Source organism: Diabrotica virgifera, chromosome 2, assembly GCF_917563875.1.
Source record: "Diabrotica virgifera virgifera chromosome 2, PGI_DIABVI_V3a".
Classification (NCBI taxonomy): Eukaryota; Metazoa; Arthropoda; class Insecta; order Coleoptera; family Chrysomelidae; genus Diabrotica; species Diabrotica virgifera.
The window spans coordinates 24,742,906-24,749,208 of NC_065444.1; positions in this window are offsets into that span (position 1 = coordinate 24,742,906).

The window sequence follows — 6,303 nt, forward strand, 5'->3', positions numbered from 1 at the left end:
CTAAATCCATCACGAATAGGCACAACAAGAAGAAGAATTGAAAAACTCGAGTCTTTGCACTTTTGTCGGTTTGATTTCAAAGAGACGATACCTATGTAAAATTTGCGTACCTATGTTAAAAATTTTCCAATTTTGAAAATATGTTGGTTATATTCTGAAATGTTTTCGTTGTCTAGTTAACTATTGTGCATGATAAATTATGGTCTATTTTGCATTTTGCATCCCATGTCATGTAGGTATATTCATTTTTCTAGTATGTCGTAGATTGTAAAAACCCTTGTGTAAAAAAATCTGGCCCTTAATATGCTTATTTTGACACTTTTATGCACTTGGATGCATATTATGCACTTTAAAATGCAATAATGCATTCCCACCCATTTTTCTATAGTAGATTTTTTCCTGACATCATCCTAAACACAATTCAAAAAGTTGTACGTCTCTAAATAGGTGCTGTTTTTAAAAATCGATTTATTGTGATCTTTTTAGTGGTAAATGGTAAATGCCTTGGTCTATAATAAACCAGAACCATCAAAATAAGTGATTCATTACTTCTATCAGTAAAATGTTTTTTGTCAACCCGAGTCATCAGTACTTATCACCTGATTTTGATATTATTTCAGTGTATCTTTGACCATCGGCGGTGAATGGTTTTTCGGTATTATAACAACGTTTTGTGTCGGCAGTTTTTTGTAGTTTTTTGTATTTACATTGTGAATTATATATTTAGAAACAGTTCTCTAATATTATCGGTTTAATCAAGTTAAAGAAATTCCCTAAATTAGAAAATATCTAACAATGTAACGTGTTTTGTAGTCATTTAGTGCATTTTTTAATTTTAAAATAATTATAAATTATGTATTTATTTTATTGCTTCAACATGTAGTACCTATATATTCCGTATATGTGGAATTTGTTAAAGAAGATAATGAATTATCGTTAAAGCTAAACATGTGCCATAATGCCAATCCCTTTGTATGGAGTTCCATGGACAGTTTCAACTATAATCCTCTGGCGCATTGGTAAGTAAATATTTAGCACTTTAGTTTTGTTACCTTCATCTATATCTTCATTTTTATATTTATGTCTGGTTGCACCAACATATCTTAAGCTCCAGCTTAGCCCAGCTCAGATTAGATACTTGAAGGATATACATTTATATTTAAGCTTAAGGTATGTCTTAAGCTTAAGATCTGTTGGTGCAACCAGGAATTACTGTTATATATTCTATTCAAAAGTTAATTAGTTACCTAATATGTGTTTAGTTATTTTCTTTGTGGATTTCTAATAATTTACTAAAAGCATAGCGGTTTTTTGCATTTAATTGGTTTGTGCGTTTCTTCACGTTTGCATTTCTTCACTTTAATTTTTGTACTAAAACATATTAAATGCACATAGAGTAAAATTAATGTTATTTTGTTTCTTTTGCAGTACAAATTGTAGAATGTGGCCGGGTGAGTAAGGGAATGAGTCATGGGTTTTATATTATGTACTAACATATTTTTTATGTACCGTTTACTTGAAAGATATTCCATTTAAACATTATATTACATTAAGGTATGCACCAATTGGTACTTACCGGTACACCTAATAGTAGCCGACAAAAAGGTATCTCAACTGTTTAATTACAGTATGCATCATTTGATGCTTACTCCCAAAAGATTCAGTTGCTGTAGCCTTCGCGTTTTTTATTGGGTTTTTTGCTTTGAAATTTCGTTTTTACCGATAAAAATCGAACGGGGTGCTTGAACATGTAGAGCTCAGTTCATGACTGGCACCCTGTTTAAACCAAGCGCTCTACATAATATGCTCGGAAAGGCTTCCTTAGTTTTAAAACTTAGATGTGCCTAACACCATATTATAGCCCGATCAAAGAACAATTTGATCCCAAAAAAAATAAAGGAAGGACGAATATTTGGGAATAGGTAGTTGAAATTGTCTATTATTATATAAGAACAAGTTTACAATTCTACACCCCCATTTTACAAAAATTGAGGGGAATACCCCCCTCTCGAAGGTGAAAAAAATACATTCAAAATAAGACCGGAATTGGATACAATGACTAATTCTAAACAACTTTTGTTCTATAAATTTTTTTCATTAAGTCAATACTTTTATTTACGAGTGAATATGTTCATGTTTAACAAAATAAAACATGTTTTTGGACGGTTTTTCGGAGATAACTCAAAAAGTAAGTATTTTAGCGAAAAAATAGTCTTAACAAAAATATAGCTAATAAAAAATTGAAAAAAATGGTGTATACCTGAGGTCTGTAGACCCAGTAGAAGCAGAGTTGCAGCTAATACAAAGTAGGTTCTTCTTCCTCAAATTACAAATCGAATATTTCAATGTGAAATAACCCAAAAACGGAGCAATTTTTGGGAAAAAAATCATTGTAATTTTTTAAGTGTTTAAAACAAGGTTTATTTTTGTTTTCTAAAAAAACTTGTAACATTAAAAGTAAGTGAGTTACGCTCAAAATATTGTTGGCCTCTTTTATTTTTTGGCAAAAAAATCGCGAAAATCACCCCCTAATTAGCATCACAAATAAATTTTATCATTACCACTTCACAAGTTACTTTGTCTAGGTTATACGATCTGTAAGTTTCATCGGTTCAAAGTTCTTCTTTTTGAAAAAGCTGTAGTTAAACTGGCTTGAATGAGTAACTAATAACGAGTTTAGGCAAATTTTGAACAGCCATAGCGTAACCAATTTTTGTCTAACAAGAAATCAAAAGTTCAGAAATATTTACAACAGCAAAACGTACATTTTACTACTCTTTGAGATTTTTAGTACTTATTACTAATAATTTTTAAGTTAATTCCATAAACAATTCCGATTTTTGTCAAAATTAAAAAAAAAAATGCTTTATTTTAAACCCAATTTTTTCAAAACTGAGCACTTTGAACCAATGAAACTTGTAGATAATATAAACAATACATAGGTAAAGTACCTTGTGAAGCCGTAACGATTAATTTTATTTGAGAAACTAATTAGGGAGTGATTTTCGCCATTTTCTTACCAAAAAATAAAAGGGACAAAAAATATTTTGAGCGTAACTCGCTTACTTTTACTGTTAGAAGTTTTTTTTAAACAGAAATAAACCTTTTTTTAAACACTTTAAAAAAGTTATAATGAATTTTCCCCGAAAAGTGCTCTGTTTCTTGGTTATTTCACATTGAAATATTCGATTTGGAATTTGACGAAGAAGAACCTACTTTTCATTAGCTCCAACTCTGCTTCTACTGGGTCTGCAGGCCTCACGCATACACCATTTTTTTATAAGCTATATGTTTACTAAGAATATTGTTTTCGCTAAAATACTTACTTTTTGAGTTATCTGCGAAAAACCGTCTAAAAACATGTTTTTTTTTTGTTAAAAATGAACATATTCACTCGCCAATAACTCGAAAAGTATTGACTTAGTAAAAAAACTCTATAGAACAAAAGTTGCTTAGAATTAGTCTTTTTATCCAATTCCGGACTTATTGTGAACGTATATTTTTTCACCCCCGAGAAAATATTTTTCACCCCGTATTTTCCAATTTTTGTAAAATGGAAGCGATGTAGAATTGTAAACTTTTTCTTATATAAAAATAGGCAATTTCAACTACCTATTCCCAAATTTTCATCCTTCCTTTATTTTTTGGAGGTTTTCGTAAAATTTTGTGTTCCCTGATCGGGCTAATAAACATGTTTTGACTTGTACATTTGTACGCATTCTTTCTCTTGGTAACAGTCTGAAGTACTTTCAGCAGCATGAGAAGACTTAAGTACTGAACGTATTTAGGCAGTTACCACGAAAAAGAATACGTGCATATGAACAAATTAAACATGATTAAGGTGTACAATTTATTCTATGTTAGACAAATCGGCCTTTATGACTTTTTTTAAACTAAGATACGTAAATATTCTTCTTTCTCTGTTTGAGCTTCTACTAGACTACTTCTTCTAGACTTTATTCTATTTGTTGTCATTCGGTTTATATTGTTGTTCCATTTCACTCTTCTGTTTCTTACCCAGTTGTTAATGTTCTCCACCTTCTTCTTCTTTAGCCCATTTCTATCCAACTTTGTACATAGGCCTTCCCCAAATCTTTCCATATCTATCTTTCCTTCGCTGCGCTTTTTCAGTGCGTTCGTGCAGCTATTACAATATTGTTCTTCCATCGCATCTGAGGTCTTCCTCTTCCTCTTCTTCCTGTCCACGGTCTCCAGTTTTGTATTTCAGCATTCCATGTTTTATCTTCCTGTCTCGCATTGTGGCCCGCAAATATCCACTTTAACCCTGTTATATGTTCAGTTACATTTTTTTACTTTTGTATTCTCTCTTATCCATTTTTTGGTATTCTGTCTTGCAGTTTTATTCCCATCATGGATCTTTCCATTTTCTCTGAGTTATTTCTATTTTGTTTATGTTGGCCTTTGTTAATGTCCATGTTTCTGAGTAATACCTTCAGTTTAACAGAACAGGAAGGATGCACTGATCAAATACACGGGTTTTTAGGTATTGTTGTATCTTTGTGTTTTTTAGTATCCATCTTAACTTTTCAAACGCTGCCCACGCCAATCTGATTCTTCTTTGTATTTCAATTGTTTGGTTCTCTTTATTAGCTTTGATTATTTGCCCCAGGTATGTATATTCGTCAACTACCTCAATATTTACGTTATTTATATTTATTCTGTCATTTTTATTTGTCGTTATTTTTGTTTCTTTTTGTTCTCCACCTTACATCTTCGATTTTTCGAAGGGTTTTCACCTCTGCTGTCTCTAGCATTCTTTTTGTCCTATCTGTTTTGTAAGTATTGTCTTTCATTTCTTTTCCGATATTTTTATATCTCCATATTGTGTCATTCAGGCAATCTGCGGCTCTGATTGCTCTATTCACTTGGTCTTCCACTTATATTCAGGGGCGTAACAGAGGCCCCCGCAGCGTGAAGCTTGCGGGGGGCCCCAATCGCTTAGAGGCCCCATCTTGTCATCTGATATTATGTAAAAATCTGTTATTGTGATATTATTTTACGTTGTGTGTTTAAAATTAAAAAACGCAAATTTCTAAATAGATGTATTTGCCAAGTGAATCATCTCATAATATCTAGAAACTTAATCCCTTCCGGCCTACCGAAATTTTATGGTTTGACAATAAACTATAATGCTTTGTACGTGACTATTGAAAGATTTAAGAATTGGAATTTGCCGAAATGTGTTTTCTCTTTAATCTTTACCTACGTTTAGTATTTCGATACAATTATCCAGAGGCGTAACAGAGACCCCGCAGCATAAAGCCCCAATATGTCAAGGGCCCATCTTCTCTAATATTATGTAAAAATGTGTTTTTTATTATTTGCATACATACGTTTTCTAAGCAGTGCAGTATTGAAAATGAAGTTGTCTATACCAATTAATAAAATTGTAGATATATTCGCTGATAGTAGATAGTGCACGAAGAAAGTTGTTCATCTCATAATAAAACTAATGTAATCATTTAGTAATTTGTGTTCTATTTTATTCTATACCATTAAAGATGAAAAATGTAAGTCGTCATAAACAAAGCATGAATACACCAATAGCTTAGTAAATGACAGTTTTGGAGTGAAATTATCAGCGTCACGACGGACGTATTTGCTTGACAATTTGGATTTAGGTTCTAGTTACACTCCACTGCAAAGTTGGATTTATGCCGTTGGTTGCTTTTACTTCGGGGGGTGACACCCCTCCCTGGGGTGAAAAACATACGTTTAAAATAAGTCCGGAAATGTATAAATTGACTAATTATAGGCAACTTTTGTTCTTCTATAGAGTTTCTTAATCTATGCTAATACTTTTCAAGTCATTTGCGAGTGAAAATGTTTATTAAAAAAAACAACGTTTTCAGACAAGTTTTTCGCAAATAACTCAAAAATAAGTATTTATCGAATTAAATATTAGATTTAAAAAAAATATTTGTAGCAAAAATGTAGCTTATAAGATTCAGAAAATGGTGTACTTATTCATGAAGTCTGTCGACACAGTAAAAGCACAGTTGAAGCTCATGAAAAATTATTCTTATTTGTCAAATTCCAAATCGAATATTTCAACCTGAAATAACCAAAAAATGAAGCAATTTTCGGGAAAAACGCTTAAAATTTTTTTAAATGTTTCAAAAAAAAGCTTTATTTTTTATTTTTTATAAAAGTTTCTAGCACCAAAACTATACGAGTTATGCTCAAAATAAAATTGGCCCCTTTTTGGTAAAAAAAATCGTGAAAATCTGCCCCTATTTCGCACCCCAAATAAAATTTATCATTAGCTCTTTACTATTTACT